Genomic DNA, 17,986 nt, shown 5'->3' with positions numbered 1-17,986 from the left:
CTGACTATTATAACATGGCAGTCGAGGATTGCGATAGATAACATGTGTCCAACGGCGGAGGTTAACATAAGCCTGATACAGCCAGGGAAGTCTTTGGCGATACGGTAAAGAACCGGTTCGATTTTGTGTATATAGCAGTTCCAGTTTCGGAATAACTGTAGATGAAGAAGTTCCTAATCTGCTCATGATGTATCGGGCAGCCGTGTACTGTGTTTGTATCTGATACGGTATTGTACCTGCTGCTTCTAAGAGAGCATTTGTCGGTGCAGATTGCGGTAGTGAGAATATCGTGCGGTGAGTAAGAGCTTGAAGTTGGAGAGGTATAGTACTGAGTCTCGCTGGAATCGGAGATAGGAGGTAACCGCCATAATTCAATATGGATTCTATACATTGATGTGATATTCGAAGGAGTGGTCCTATGTCCGTCCCCCACTTTTTGTTGCTAACACTTCTTATGATATTGATGTAAGGTTGAATCTTGACCTGAAGGGATGCTAATTGAGGCTTCCAAGATAGACGGGAGTCAAAGTGAATTCCTAAGTAAGTCAGCTGTGGTTGATGTGTCAGTATGTGGTTGTCTATTTGCAGTTGAAAGTTTCCTACTTGTCGTTTCCTGGTGAAAATGGTATAGGTAGTTTTCTCCCAGTTGACGTGCATACCGTTGTTTAAGTTCCATTGTTGGATGTATAGTAGAGCGGCTTGAAGTTTGTGTTTGGCTTCAATTAAAGATGAGCTGCGTACATATAATAAGTGATCATCGAAATAACTCAGGATTCTGACATGTTGTCTCAATGCTAGGTGAAATTCTAGTATGTAAAGATTGAATAGAAGCGGACTGAGACATGAGCCTTGAGGTAGTCCTTGAGAGGTGATGCGCGGGTCAGAGATTTTCCCTTGATATTTTATACTAATATGTCTATTAACCAGCCAATTGTGTACATACCTGATAAATTGAGATGGTATTTTTGCTTCTGAGAGATGCTGCACCAGTCTATCTAGGTTGATCTGATCGTATGCTCTGTCAAAGTCCAATTTAAGAGCCACTACATATTGTCGATGTTGAAAGGCTTGCCAGATGTCGATGAGAAAGGTGGAGAGCGCATCGTGCGTAGCCTTACCTTTACGAGCTCCTATAATTGTAGGTGGAAGAATATTATGGTATTCAAGGTACCATTCCATTTTCCGTAATATAATTTTTTCCAGCACTTTACTGAGGCAGGGGAGCAGGGTAATAGGTCTATAACTGTTGGCTTGACCCACTGGTTTTTTCGGTTTAAGAATCGGTATTACTAAGTGATATTTCCAATTGGGCGGTATATGTCCCGTAGACCAGACATATTGATAGCACTGCTTTAGTAGTTGGTGACCAGAGGCTGGAAGATCTTGCAGGTGCTGATAGGTGATCCGGTCTGCTCCCGGGCTCGTGTGTCTTCCCGCCGATAAGGCTTCTGCAAATTCTTCAGAGTATATGGTTGCGAGAGCAGTCGATAGTGATGTAGTAGGAAGGGTTGACCACAATGCTGTTCGTGAAGACAAGGCTGTTGGGGCTGTTAAATTGCAGTGAAATTCCTCTAACCAGGAGGGGTTGAGCTGTGACGCTGCCTGTAGAGGGCGTGATGACAAATTGTTCCTTATGAATTTCCAGATTGAGTTTGCGCTGGTTCCTGCTTGGAGAGTGTTGCAAAACTGTTGCCAATGTGATTTACGACATCTTTGTATATATTGTTTGAGTCTAGCTTGTGCCTGTTTTGAGAGAAAGTATGTTTCCGGAGTTCTATCATGGAAATATTGTTTTTGAGCCTTTTTACTATTGTTCAGTAATTTTTGGCAATAAGTATCCCACCATGGATATTTATAACGTCGAAGTCTTTCTCTTCGGGGTTCCCTGCTTCGTTCTGCCTGATTAGCGCCGGCGACGATGGAATCCGTCAAGTGTTGTATTGAATTGATTCCGTCCGTAGGCTGCAAAGAAGTGATTGCGTGGTCTATATATACCTGATAGTGTTCCTTGTCATAAATACTGTTGACATGGGGCACCGGAGTAGAGGCGTAGCCGGGTTGAGATGGTGATCGGACTCCTTGCAGATGTGCCAAGTTGGTGATTATAGGATAGTGATCGCTGCCTCCCGTGTAGCCGTACACTTGCCAGGTGTGTTGGAGGTAGATGTCTACACTAAGCAAAGTTATGTCAGGTGCAGATGGAGGTGAATTCAAATTGGGTAGGCGAGTAGCCGTTCCATCATTTGCTATTAATAATGATTGTCCTTCCAGAGCCTCAATTAGGTGGTCCGCCGCCTTATTGTTTCTCGATGATCCCCATAGTACACTTTTAGTATTCGGGTCGCCTGCGATGATACATGGTGGCCTACATTGCGTAAAGAAGTATGTCCAGAGAGTCATCGGAATTTCCTGGTTAGGTGGAGAATATACGTTTAGAATATGTAACTGTTTGTATCGGAAACCTTGTGCTTGTATTGGCGGTTGCAACAGAGGATGTTGGAGATCTATCAGTTGGATTTCCTCATTAGGAATCTGTTTATGGAAACCAACAGCTACTCCTCCATAACCGTCTATTCTATGCTGCTTGTACAATCTGTAATCAGGAATCCTTGGAGCATAGTCTAAAGAAGTCCATGTTTCTTGTAAAAGAAGTATAGTGGGAGTAAAGATACGGCATAGATGCCAGAGAAATGGTTCCTTTCCTCTGAGTTGTCTGCAGTTCCATTGTAAAATTTTGAAGGCGGAATTAATGGCCATTCTCTAGGGTTCGGAAGTATTCGCGTAAGAGTTTATAGAGCGGAGATTCTTCTGTGGGTTGTGTTGAGGATTGAATACCATAATTGATAGCAGCGTATTTTTCGATACTAGCCAATAAGTTGTGTAGAAAAGTGTTTAATGAGTCTTTAGATGGCTCGGTTTCAGCGGAGTTCCTCGAATGGCTCGACGTCCTACGGCGATGTATGGGAATGCGCTCTCCTGGTTGTTCATTTAAGTCTGCCTGAGTCCTACGTTGTTTACTGTTTAACGATCCTGGAAACCACGAGTGTATTGTCTCTTCTGACGACCCCTTCTCTTCATCTTGCCGAGGCGCTCTGCGTTTTTTGCTTTGGTCCTGCGTTCGTCCCACAGGCCAAGTAGGAATTCGAGGTGTTGATGAGGGGCTGGGTGGATTGAAGCGGGAGGGTGGGGGTTGGAAGGAAGTGGCTGACGTGGATGGTCCCTTGAAAATATAGGGTAGATCCGGTGTGTGAGAGGGAGATGATGAATTGTGGACCTGGTTAGAGCAGGTTTTAGGAGAAGATGGTTTGGTCGAGGGAATAATTTTTTGGGCTTCGTTGTATGTGATTTTCTCTGTCGCCATAAGTTGGTTGATGCGTTGGTGGCGTTTTCGTTCTGGGCACTGTGGATCAGTGGCCATATGTCCCCTCCCACAATTAATACATTTGGGATCTTGAGTACAGGCACTGGGGTCATGTGGAGCTCCGCAACGGTAACAAAGTTTTTGTTTTGATCGGCACGCCCTCTGTAGGTGGCCCAGACGGTAACAGCCCTCTCTGCATTGTTTAACTGCCGGTACATATGTATGTATGGTATGGCCTGAATGATACAGTGAACAAAAAACCGGAAGACGTTGGGAGTCAAAAGTTAGTACTACGGAGTGAGTGGCTCGGATGTCCGAATCCACACGCTTTTTGATGCGTCTTACATTTATCACTTGTGCTCTACACACTAGATTTTCTTGTATTTCTTCTTCTGAAAACTCCGGGTATACACCGTGGATAATGCCCACAGAGCGGGTTGTGTAGTACGGCACGAAGGCCGACCAGCCGTGGGTTTTGAGGAGGTCATGTTGAAGGAACTCATTCGCCTGTTGGCCTGTATGAAATTCTATCTTAATAAGGTTTTTTCCTGTGGGGTGAAACGATTTAACTCCGGTCACTTTCGTTTGGAAGAGTATTTTACCGAGAACTTGCGGGTGTTTTCGCACCGTAGTTGCATTATTGTCTGAAGTAGAGGTTGGAACCACATGTACCACAAATGGTGGTGCATGATGAGGTAAATATATATTAATCGCCGGGGTGGAATTAACTGTAATTTCGGTAGCTATTGGAATAGTCTCGTCCATGTGCACCTCGTTACCGCTATGAGTAATTGGTACTGTCACTATCGAGGGGGGAGGGGAAGCACCTCCCGATACCTCCGCCATGAGGCGGGGTAATTGTTCACTAATATCACAAGATTATTTGGAGGCGAACACTTCACTACAAATAGAACACTCACAAAACTTGAGTTTGGGGTACACGATGAGAATCGAACTATCACTTGTACACTGGTAATGTAGAGCGACACTATCTTCGAAGTTGTCACTTCCGTTACTTGTACACAAGTCCCTGACCACCATGTTTCTACGTCATAGGCGGTACAGGAGAAAAAGTCTGCGCCGCTCACTAGGGAAATGGCTTAGCGAATGATACAATGCATATTTTTCAAATGTCTACGACGTTGCTAATAACACAAAAGAATAAGAAAAGTAGCACAATTTAAGTTTTCTTTAAAAAGAAAGCTTTTTGTCTATTTATTTATTACCAATTACTTGAACATACTTGAATGTCTTAGGACAAAGTTGCAGTGTACTAATTTACTATATTATTGACATTGTTTGCAGACTGATTGCAAACTTATTAATATTCTCATGTTTCGATCACCGACCGATCTTACGAATCGAATTTTAGCATTCTTAAGAAACAATCAACAATATAAAAGCATAGTTATTTGATAGTAGAATGCTAATTTCTTATATGCAAGTTCGTTGTGAATTCGATAGTTATGCACTTAGGCGGAAGCCTAAGCCCAGATAGCAAAAATGACTTGCAACAAACTTGCAGCAGATTTGCAATTCAAGTCTGGCAAACTTGCAGCAGACTTGTGATGCAAGTCTGCAAGTTTGATGCAAGTTTAATGCAAACTTCCTAGTTGACGCTCTTCGAACTTGCAGCACGCCTGCACTTCAAGTGTATGGTAAGTTTGCAAAGCAAGTTTCTGCAAGGGGTTAACTTGCACAGCAAGCCCACTGCAAGTTTCCACTTGCACTGCAAGTGCACATCAAGTCGGCAGCAAGTTTGTGCAGGTTTGACGCAAGTCTTTGCAAGGATACCACTTGCACTGCAAGTCTACAGCAAGTTTGTAGTAAGTCTTCTGCGAGTATATACTTGCCTTGCAAGTCTACAGGAGGTCTTCAGCAAGTGAGTGTAGTAAGTCTTCTGCAGGTATATACTAGCATTGCATTGCATGGCTTTTACAAACCGAACATTTACTGTATACGAATAATCACACAGTATATTTTTCTCAACAACTTTGTCAAATAATACACGTTTAAAATATATATTATCTCTACATACTGGGTACTTACGTAATTATCTTAATTATCCACTGGTTTTAATGCTTCACACACTTCGCACCTACTATAAATGGCGGGAAGGTTTCTAAGATTAGACTTTTGTGCCACCTGTTGGTAGAAACTAGAACTGACACACTTGCTACAAAGTTGCACCAAGCCTCCAAGGCAAGTAAAATCTAGCAAGTGAAAATCAAATTACGACATTTGCGGGTAACTCTTTCAAAACGCCTGCAGCAGGTGTACAGTGCACGGAAAGTCTAGTAAGTTAAAATCAAATATAGTGAAAGACTTGCTGCAAACCAACATGCTATTAGGGAGGAAATTAATATATGAAAAAAAAAAAAATTCCACAAGTAAAAATAACCTGAATTCTTTACTGAGTTCAACACAAGGAGGCACAAACTTACGATGATAATCATGCTCATGAGCATTCTGAGAATTTGCCAGTGTTATTATCGAACTACTTTACACATTAGCAATATTATTTCGCTGTAATATCTTCGCGCTTACTGTCGTTTCCTTTATCTCATGGAACATACTCGTAAATTGTTCATATTAGTTCATGTGAACATTTACAGATTGACTGCAATGTTTTGAACACGAGTTAACATTTAAACCAATAAATAAACAGATATGGCCTCACAGTAATGATTCATTTAGGAAATGTTCATGGTTGCTCAGGTCATACGTATTAAGTGCAGAAAATGCAGCAGTTTGGAAGTAAATTTGAGATGCAGTAAATAGAAAATCCTTTCCCCTACAAAACCGATACTTTTTAGTCGTTACAGAGATGGATATTCCCTCTTCTCCCCAGTTACTCAAACACTGAATTCGATATTAGTCTATATTTATATTTAAAACGAATATATATATTTATTGAATACTGAATACAATTATTAGAAGAGTACTGAGTAATCTAAATTTGTGTAAATTCTCTATGACAGACACCTCTCATTATCACACAAATAATTATTTCTCATCGGTGTCCGTTATTCAGAGGTCCATATCACTATATCGATATATATCAAATTTATTGAGATAACGAGAAGCGATTATTTTTATTTTAGAGAAACCGAACTTTGTTAAAGAAAAATTTCCAAAACAGGTTTGGCTTTCTAATAAACCGGTTTCGATTTTCCAAGACTTCTACAAGAATAAGAACTGATATCGGTGAAAACAAACACTGGTTTAAGTAAAAGCCCAAAATTCCTTTGGAGAAAACTGAGAAAGGTTTCGGTGAAAAACCGAACCAGATTTTTGAAGAAAACGCAAACCAATTTACGCGAAAAACAGAACCAGAGAAAATCAAAATGTCAGTTTTTCGGTTCCTGGTTTTAATAACACTGGTTTTGCCCATTTCCAACAGAGATCTGGCCTATCTTTGGGAGAATTATGCCTTCTCATCACCTCTCACGCAAAACTATGTTGAACTTAAAGAGATTGGAAACAGCAGTACAAATTTGAATTGCACGCCGCCTCCAGTCTCCCTTGTACAATGCATTTCCCCTCACCTCAAAAATTTAAGTGTTGTCATGGCAACCGAGTTTTTATATATATATTTAAAATTTAGGCTACTAATGGCGTGATATTTTCTTATTTAATATTGAAACTGATAGTGGTAATAGATTTCTACTACGTACTCCCGGTTTCAGTACAAAGATCAGAGTGAAGATGGGATATTATATATTCTTGGGATGCTTGATTTATTTCAGAAAACAATTTGTTACCGCTCGCACTTTACAATGTTCAATGTTAACATTGAAAGTGGTTGATTTCTGCCACTTTCGGTTTGAATAAAAGGTTAAGAGATGGTATCTATTCTTAGAATACTAAATCATTTTTTAAAAAAACATACACACGTCTCGTTATTTCTTATCGTTTTAATTCTATGTAGACCAAAATTAAAACCTGAAGTTGTAGTGGATTTTTGTTATTTCCGGTTTTAGTATAGACTTAAGGATGGACGTGAAAAGTATTCTTGGAAAGCTTAATCGACTGCAGGAAATCGCTTCTTGCTATTTATTACCGTTTTTGCTCTAGAGTGAGCAATGTTAAAACAGGAAATATTTGATTTCTACTACTTCTAGTGCAAGGATCTCCTCCATCAACTAACTCAGTTCCTAAGTTTTCAACCTGTACATCCTGTTCAAAATTCATGATGATTCATCAAGTTTTGTGTATGATTCATCGAGTACACTTGAGGTTTTGTGTATCCCGGACGGACACACCGACAAACAGAGTACATATATTCACATAAAGGAGTTGTTTCTAAGCCAAACTCTTTAAAAATGATTACGTTCTTTCTGCTGTCAAACATCCACCTATAATTTTATGTTCTATCCAAACAAAACCACACGTTGGGTGAGGTTGTGGCCTAGTCATACATGATTTTTATCAAGAAACAATTCACTTCCTTCATGCAAAATGTATGAGCATGTGCTATACTTCTACGCCAACTGCTTGTATAAAGAACTTTTTTGGAACTTTGGGACTCTGCTTACATAACCTATCTGTGTCAAACCAGAAAGGATTCAACACTTAATGTTATGACTTAATTGAATGTCTAACGAAATCCTGTATATACAATATAGGAAATGTAAATCCAAATCAACATATTTGACATTCCTATATGCCTGGAAGTTAATGTATTTTTCTTCGTATTTTACTTATTTATTCGAAACAAAGTTTAAAATTGTAAATTGCATCTTATCACCAAAACATATCATACAGTAAGAGTGATACTGTGCAAAAATCATACTAGATATTTGAAACTTTTTTTTTTTCAATTCGGATTTATTCATCTTAATCAAGGCTGGAATTTATCTCAGAGTACATCTTCGACAGGACTTCCTTACAAGTGGCAAAGACACGTTGACTAAAACGAAACGACCTTGTATTCTTTCTAGAAGTTTCAGTTTGCAGAAATAAAATTGATGTTTAGGAATATTATAAAAAAATAGTTGAAATGGTGGACCATTTAGCTTGAAACTACCTTAACTTTTAAAGTAGTTAATAAAGATTGTTGAAGTATGCAAAATTCAGATAATGTCAGAGGGCATTGGTTTACATACACAACAATATTACCAGTGTTACCAACTTAAAATTTAATTTTTAAAACGACACTACGTCAGGATTTTACATATTTCAAATCTACACTTAAAATAACAATTTGCAATACCACATTTATTATTTAGTGCCACAAACTAAGGACACTCAAGTATCACAAATATTCAAATTTTGGAGAATTGTGTAACAGTAATATTGCAAGTGAGATGTATGTATCAATGCACATCGGAATACGCTTCCTTAGTTAAGATTAGGAATTACATATCTGAGTTTTCAGCAGCTATGGTCGTGTTAGCTCCTTATGTATGCAGGATATGCCCTCGGTGATCATACTATAAGGGGAACTGGAGAGGAAGAAAAGATTGAGGAAGGAACGAAGTAGTCTCAGAGTGGCCTGAAATCATTATTAGGTACTATCTCGGCCTTTGCCTAGTATGAATGAGGAAAACGCAGGAAAATCTCACTCAGAATGGCTGGTCTGAAAAAGTATTTGCACTTTACTGAGCATCTCCCACTGGGAATCGAACAAGGAACCGCTCGCACCAAAGGCGAGAACGTTATTGACTACGAGATGCAGGGCTACAGACAGCGCCGTAACTTAGATTTTTCCGGGGGGGGGGGGGGCAAGCATTAATACGCGTATTTGGGTCCCATAGAAAAAAATGTTTTTCTAATTCTTCGGCCCCCTCTTTGCATCTTTCTCTTACTCTTTATGGGCCCCCGCGACTGTGGACCTTTCCGCACAGCAAGGTTTGCGGGGCCGTTAGTTATGCCTCTGGGTCCGTTCCATCCATGACAAATTAATTAAAGGGACAATATTGACAAATCTTAAAAGCCATATGAATAAATATTATTTCTAGGGTCCCTAATATATATATATATATATATATATATATATATTTACTGAAATGGGCCAACGACTCATTTTTGTTTTATTTACCTTTTATGTGCTGTTTTGTTCATGTAATGTAGTGAACCTGTTTGAGGATTCATTTATAATTCCATGTTCCATATGGAGTAAGAAAATCTTAAAATAGGCCCTCTCGAACGGCGGGGAACTTCCCTGGGTGGCAGTTGCCTCATGCCCCTCCCCCTCCCCACAAGTTACGGCCCTGTCCACAGAAATACTTTACCATGATGTGGTGCATTTCTAGCAAGTAGGTACAAAGTTACAAGGGGCTGAAAATTCTACTTTCTTCTTTTATTTTAAAAAAATGCTTATATAAATGGAAGGTATGGGGGAAAACAATGGTAACTCTCATTTAAAAAAATAATGAATTGAGTACAGAAAAACCATGATAAAACATATGTAAGATGAAGTGTGGAGATATGATTAACATTGGTAAAGTTTCCAACATCGAGTAACATTATGAAATTGCAAGAACTTGTAATCACTACAACTAGGTCTACCAAAAACTATTACTGTAATGTTATAAAAGCAGACAAAAACAACATTTTTTAAGTCCTACGTCATTTTCAGCGATATAGTAATCTGTACCTATGTTTTTAATATTTCCGAAATGAGTCGAGATATCAAATTTCTGTAAATGGCAGTATCATCTTTACGTTTATTGGAAATCATCTACAGTATAATCGGGAGGAAGAATACGTGGTTGAGAGAGTAAAAGCAACCGATGGTCCTAAATCATCAAATCCACTGCCCCGATAATTTCTAGAACGCCGGGCGCTTGATACGAGCAGAAAGTCCCCCCATACACCCCTTCCCCTTCTACTGAAGCTAAAAAATTAGCGTTTCGAATAAAAGGCTATTCTCCGAAACTAATCAAGATATTAATGAATTTCTTTTTCCGGTTTTATCACTAAGGTGTGTTTTACGATTTTGTCTATTCGTGCTTTGGATAAACCCAACGAGTTTTCGGAAAATTTAACTTAAACATTAAAAACTGACATATTTTGTCCTTAATATTTTCTTTTTTGCTCTGAATCTCCCCAATGAAATGAGATATGGAATGAACATCCCTAATTAAATTTGTAGAGCATTAAATTATGTTTACAACGGTATCAATATTATTATGTTTACTCCCAAAAATAGCCGTACAGCGAGGTAAGTTTGAAGAAAAGTGCACTTTGATTCCAATGCTGATGCTCCGAATGACACCTCTGAATTTCACCTCACGTCAGTCTTATAGATTTTGTTTCCGAGATAAAAGCTGATTTTTTTCCCCAATATTTGAAGAACAGTTTTCACTAATCTCGCTTGAGCTCTCCTGCACTGTCATGATCATTTCTAGATCTCCGGTCACTTGATACGACCATGCGTTAAGGATCACAAAATTTTGAGATAAGTAGAGATGTCTTTTATAGTGTTAAAATCCATTTATAGTTGATATTCAGGTTGATTCAGATTTTTCAACTCAATTTGTGTGCAGTATTTCCACCGGTCATTGAAAAGAATTCCTTATTTCTTTAACAAAAATCTTTATCTCAACATAATGAAAAAGCAGAGAATATAAATAAGGTAAGAACATATGTAAAGATGTCTTAAGTGAGGACAAACACCATTTACAGGTGATATATAAGGTGATTGATAACATCGTTATACACCTGAAGGGTATTTATAAAATCAAGAATGGGCATCAATTTTCCATTCGTAGTTTGCCAACCAAAATGTCCGAGTTTGTATGTTTGAATGTGTGTTCACTTGATGTTGAGCATTAGAACATCCTTCGTTTGTGGAACTTGGTCTGAGTATTTGTGACCGACCAAATCAACACAGACAGAATTGGTCGTGATTTTTTTTTTTTTTTTTTTTTTTGAGTCGGTGTTAAGATTCATCACAAATTCTTCTGACTGTGCTATCTTCTCATCATCCACATTACCAGATCCTATGTTACTTAGCAAGTATGACTTTTTTACAGTGTACATTCCATGCTTTCTTTTTTCCAATTCCTTCGAACTGACTGGTGGTGTCGCTTCCAGTAAGTACATAGAACGCTGGCAAGGAATAGCATATTTCATTGTTGAGCTCATTCACAATTGTGTGGATTGGAATCAATTGTAATTTTATTGCCGTTCTAGTAGACATCCATATTCTGCCTTAATTGTTTTAAAAAATCTATAAGGAGAATAAGAACATCGGTGTCTTTGGAGTCAATTAGCAGCTGCTCGTACCCACAGCTGAAAGCGTGGTATGTGTGAAGTATTATCCTCGTATTAGCCTATTCATGATTATATTTCAGAAATGGTAGGTCTTCTCCCTGTGATGACTGACTCCATGTGAAGTAAGTCTGTAAATCCACCCGATGTGATAACTAACTGTTCGTCTTTCAATGTTTGCCTACAGAACCTAATCAGCTCTAAAGAAAGAAATGCTGCAAGGTCAGATTTGTTTTCAGGAAAATCAATATAACATTTTTTCAAAGCTGAGGAAGCGAACGATCTCGACCTTCAATATTTATCCGGATCTGTCAGTAAATACTTGCTGTTCGCCTAAATCTTGTATCTCTTATAATAGAACATGGACTGGAATGGTCGAATAAATCATCAATTCGTGAGCACGTCCCGTTTAGAAAGTTCAGCACACATTTTACAAAAATATCCGAAAAATCACCACCAGTCAGTTCGCAGACATTGGGAAACAGAAAGCCTGGAATGTGCATTTTTTTTAAATCATACTTGTTAAGTAACATAGGATCTGGTAATGTGGATGGTGAGACAATAGCACGCGCAGAAGAATTTGTGGTGAATATCTACACCGATTCACAAGAATCTTCGATCAGTGCTGTCTGTGCTGATTTGGTCGGTCACTAAAACTCAGACCAAATTTCACAAACGAAGTGTGCTCTAATGCTAAACATCAAGCGACCACTCCTTCAAAACATACATTTAGCGGCACGCCAGCGACTCGAATATAGATTCCTTCAACTCGAACATTTTGGTTGGCAAACTACGAATGGAAAATTGATGCCCAAATGGACTACTCAGGTGTCTATGGCTAAAAGTTGCCCATAGTTAAAGTCCTGTACGTGTAAACATACGTGGGACACAAACAATTGCAAGTGTGTGCAGGCTTCAGTGGAGTGCACGAAAACCTGTAGCTGTAATGGTAACATGTGTTATAACTTACTTATTAACACTTATGCACCAGAAAATGATTATCTGATGAGGATTCAAAAGACTAAAGAAATATGTAATTTTGCGCACATTTGATATGATAATGTAGCATATTATTATAGTTTTGCTTGTTTTCAGTAATCAGTAATTATTTAATGAAGTTCGATGTAATATTCTCATAAATTACATACAAATAGAGTTATTGAAGTTTCTGCATAAACATTTTTTTAAAGTGACCATTGAGAAAATACAGACCATTCCTGATTTTAGAAATACCCTTCAGGTGTACAACGATGTTATCAATCACCTTATATATCACCTGTAAATGGTGTTTGTCCTCACTTAAGACATCTTTACATATGTTCTTGCCTTATTTATATTCTCTACTTTTTCATTATGATGAGATAAAAATTTTTGTTAAAGAAATAAGGAATTCTTTTCAACGACCGGTGGAAATACTGCTCACAAATAGAGTTGAAAAATCTGAATCAACCTGAATATCAACTATAAATGGATTTTAACACTATAAAAGACATCTCTACTTATCTCAAAATTTTGTGATCCTTAACGCATGGTCGTATCAGGTGACCAGAGATCTAGAAATGGTCATGACAGTGCAGGAGAGCTCAAGGGAGAAGGGTGAAAATTGTTCTTCAAATATTGGGAAAAAATCAGCTTTTATCTCGGAAACAAAACCTTTATTGACTGACGTGAGCTGAAATTCAGAGGTGTCATTCGGAGCATCAGCATTGGAATCAAAGTGCACTTTTCTTCAAACTTACCTCGCTGTACGGCTATTTTTGGGAGTAAACATAATAATATTGATACCGTTGTAAACATAATTTAATGCTCTACAAATTTAATTAGGGATGTTCATTCCATATCTCATTTCATTGGGGAGATTCAGAGCAAAAAAGAAAATATTAAGGACAAAATATGTCAGTTTTTAATGTTTAAGTTAAATTTTCCGAAAACTCGTTGGGTTTATCCAAAGCATGAATAGACAAAATCGTAAAGCACACTTTAGTGATAAAACTGGAAAAAGAAATTCATTATATATTGATTAGTTTTGGAGATATGGCCTTCTATTTGAAACGCTCATTTTTTTAACTTCAGTAGAGGGGGAGGGGTGTACAGGGGGACCTTCCGCTCGCATCAAGCGACTGGCGGTCTAGAAATGATCAGGATAGTGGACTTGATGATTTAGGACCACCGGTTACTTTTACTCTCTCGGGTTGATGCAACTCCTTATTTTGAAGACTTTTCCAGATCCTGCCTCTCGACTAGTAGCCGCTCTTTAATCCGGCATGTTTGGAATCACGGCATTGCTAGGCAAGCGATTTTATCAGATTATTAAATGTCAACATAATTGTAATAGGAATAACATAAATTACCCCACACAAAAAGTAATCAATTAAAATATGGATTTTATGTGTTTACGCATATTTTGAAATTATGCAGATGATATAAATATTCTACTATACGAGGTATTTTGCCATTCTAGCAACTGAGGGATTTAAAATATTCTTATTTATAATTCAATAACACAACAATTTGTATAGTCTGTTCATCACTCAGTTCTTTGACCACGGACATTTTTCTCGATTTCAACATACGTAGTTTGTCTACAACTTTCTTACAGATACATGTGACCTTGCAGCCAAGGTCAACAAACGCCCGAATCCACCTGATGCGTCTCGATCAGTGCAGGATCACAGAATGCGCCGAAAAGTAGAATGCAAATGTGAATTGAAGAGTCGCTGCTGTATTTGATTGAATATGATGCATTTACTTTTGGTGCTTAAGGTCTCTGGTTTGATTCCAGCTCGCCCCAAAGGATTGAACCAGGGATCTAGTTGTGCATAAAGAATTGAAAGTAGCCGTTCATATTTAGTGAATATTTAAAAATGATCGAAAATTATATTAGTGTCGAATCCATAGTTTTCTGAGTCGCTGAGACGAACAGTGTCATTTCCGATGGTGTTTAAATCGAAATTCAACCATCATTGCCCTTTATATCCAACATGAAACGTATTCTCCCCGTATATATATTTTGTAGACTCGAACAACTGCTCTAATGTGGAAGAACAGGCCGAAAAACAAAGTTGGACAGGCTGGAGTTCTATAATTACTCACTTCTTGCCCCATCCATACCATTAAAAACATTTTTTACACTAAAACCCGCTCTTATAGTTTCTGACTTCTTAATGCAGGCCAGTACATACTTTATAAATGTTTGTTATATACTGTGTTGTACGTTTAAAAAATTATTACAAGAAAAATTCCAGAATGAAAATATTGTATACATTGAGTTCAAAATGCCGCACTAGGTATATGTATCGAACGCATCTCCAGCTCAAACCACTGGAGGTGGAGAAGCGAAATGTGATATTTACGTTTATGGTCAATGATACATATCCAAAAAATATCAAAGATATATAATTTAAAATCCAGTATGGCTGCCAGCGTGAAAAATGAGTTTGTACATAAATGTGCTATTTCTTGGACTATTGTGACCAAACCATCAAAGTTTGACGCAGCTCGATGTACTGAAATGATTTACACGTGGTTTGGTGCTGCTCACCAATCTTGTAAATGAATGCTTTTGTATATTTGGTATTGATTGAAATATTGTGATCAAACTAACGAATGACATACAAATGTAACCATGACGAATACGTTACAATAGAGCCCCCAACCTAACTGGTGCAGCAAGTCCTTTATGTATGAACGATAAATTAGAAAAGTCCAGAAGATATTGAACTTTTGTTTAGCAGTATGAATAGGAAATCAGAATTTTGTGTTTATCGCATATTCGTTATATTCACGTAAATAATATCGAGAGTACGGTGAAGAACGTGCATCAGGAACAAAACATATTTGTGTTGTTATGGAATGAAATAATAATTGAAGTGAATCGAAATCCAATTGTTCTTTAGCTTTCCTATTGTTTCTAAATAGAGATTTAGATTTGTACTGTACTGCTCCATCTACTTTCATTTAACAACAGCTTTCAAACGATGTGCTACTTATCCCCCCTTGCCTTTTGTAACTTTTGAGTTGCACCCCGTCTGGGACCCTGGGACAGGGGCGGATCCAGGGGGGGGCGATCGGGGCGATTGCCCCCCCCAGAAGAGGAAACTTTCTTATTTTATATATATAAATAAAAGTCATCCCAAACTTTGTAGCCCTTAAAAGTAGCAATATGATAACCCACCGCCCCCCCCAGAAGTCGGTCCTGGATCCGCCCCTGCCCTGGGATAAACTTTTTTTACTCCATAAAGTGTGTCCTTGAAAATGATGGAATACGTGTTCGCCAAGCTTTCCATTTACTCAACCGTTTCCGAACAAATATCCAAGCCAGTTCAAACTATTTTGCCTGGTAACTTTTTGTAGCTTTTACATTACAGAATATGTTGTAACTCGCGATATCATGTCCGATGGCACGTATAACTTTGGGATTCGTCTAGTTATAGCATACTAAATACAAATACAATAGTCTCGTTCAAATTTCAGCGGAGCCACTTCGTGACCTTCCCTTGTTAGATATAGTGGCGGCTGACGTCCGCCATATGGAGTTTTGTGACGTCATCTATACTTTGTTACCTGTACTGTTACCACGATTCCAACGATATCTCATTTATTGAAGTTGGTTCAAACTTTTGAGCTCCACATTAGAACTACTGGACATGAATACTTACATATCCACATACGGACATGCCTACACAATACCCTCATTTTGGCTTTGACGTCGTCGGGTACAAAATTACTTGAAAGCCTCCTAAAAGTGGTTAATTGATTGATTGATTGATTGACGGTTAATAGACGGCAACACGGGTGGTTAATAGAAACTGCTCTAAGAATGTTCAAACTTTAGATGAACTTCTAATGTTCAATGAATACACGGGCAGTAAAGTCTCCTAATATTATATAAAGTCTTTTTTTTCTTTTTTTTTTAACTTTTTGGACACGTTACATTTCGAACACACTTAGTGTAATTCCGATTAGCCACTGATAGGAAATATTCTAAACCAGCCTTTCCCAACATTTCTAAACTGCGGCCCCTTTTAGAGTCTACAATACATGTGAAGGACCCCTTGCAGTACATACGGTTAGTATTTATATTTCTTCCCCATGTTAGTGTTATATATAGTGGCGGATCCAAGATATGATCAAGGGAGGGGCTAAACCATAGTTTGCAGTTTTATCCAGTGTAAAGCAGGATTAAAGCCCATTTTATCCAGTACATACTTGAGCGTCAAGGGGGGAGGTTATAGCCCCTCTTGGATTCGTGCGTATATATATATATATATATATATATATATATATATATATATATATATATATATGGGAGTGTTTTTTGTTTTTTCTTTGCAGAGGTATAATCATGTTAGAATGATATGATGCCTACTCCGTAATCGGGTGGTCCTGTGTTTCAAACCTGGGACGAACACCTTGACTAAGATGATGCAATTATATAAATAAATCCAGTACGTAAACAAAACTAAACCACAATAGCCTACCCATCAGGTAAAACAAAAAGAATATTTTTTTGAAAAAATAAAATGTATTATTAATTTCAATAAGTTAACGTGAAAATACCGTTGAAATATACGCAATTTCTTGTAGGTCGAATATCACTTCTCATTATTAATTCGGTCATTTAACTCAAAATGGTGTATTTCTCACCACTGTGTATGCCTTTATCAGATTTGCTTAAGGACCCACTGAGATCATCTTGCGGACCCCAGGTTGGAAAAGGTTGTTCTACACACTTTTGGTTCACTAATATAACTCTTTGGGACATTTTCGGACATGGTAAACAGTCCGTGACAATAAACAGTTTTGTTAAAACGTGTCCAAATCACTGATTTATATTTTGCAGTGTATGGTTGAATAAGTTTCAATAAGCTTATTAGTAATTACAAGATTATACTTCAGTACTTGGTGAAATACGAGCGTCAAAATTCTCCTCAGCAGCCAACTCTTATTTCCATTAAAGATTATGCACAATTCCATGTACATTATTATTAAGTTTGGTAAAACTTTTTTCTTCGAGAAACTAAATTCCTGGACAAATTGTCTGTTTTAAGCACAAAATGTAAAATACTTGCAATTGCTTGTATAATACGGATCGCTGGAAACATAGCATGGAATATTTTGCAACAAAGAATGTATGATGACTTGAAATCAGGGGTACCCACAAAGGAGTTCATGTCACAAAGTATGTAACTAAAATTTGAGCAGATTTAAGCCAGTTACAAGCTACTATTATGTATAAAATGTCCAATTTTTACAAGAAAAATTAATGCCGTACTTTAATAAATTGAAATGTGGTGTTGGCACAGAATGCTGAGCATATCCTGGTCCGAAAGGAAGAGGAATGAAGATGTACTAAAGGAAGCTAATGAAGGACGACAGATCATGAAGATAACAGGAAAAAGAAGA

The 17,986-nt window shown here is 37.9% G+C and overlaps 1 protein-coding gene across 3 annotated transcripts in view; it reads right to left on the bottom strand.

The window, feature by feature from the left end:
- Positions 1–17,986, bottom strand: part of LOC145693226 (protein timeless-like) — a gene marked incomplete at its 3' end in the record, with an annotated part of 196,877 nt that overhangs the window by 71,544 nt on the left and 107,347 nt on the right.

The sequence above is a fragment of the Thermobia domestica genome, chromosome 8, assembly GCF_964235325.1.
Source record: "Thermobia domestica chromosome 8, izTheDome1.hap1.1, whole genome shotgun sequence".
In the NCBI taxonomy this organism is placed as follows: Eukaryota; Metazoa; Arthropoda; class Insecta; order Zygentoma; family Lepismatidae; genus Thermobia; species Thermobia domestica.
Note: the sequence above shows the minus strand (reverse complement) of the source record. Positions and strands in the feature narration are given on the sequence as shown.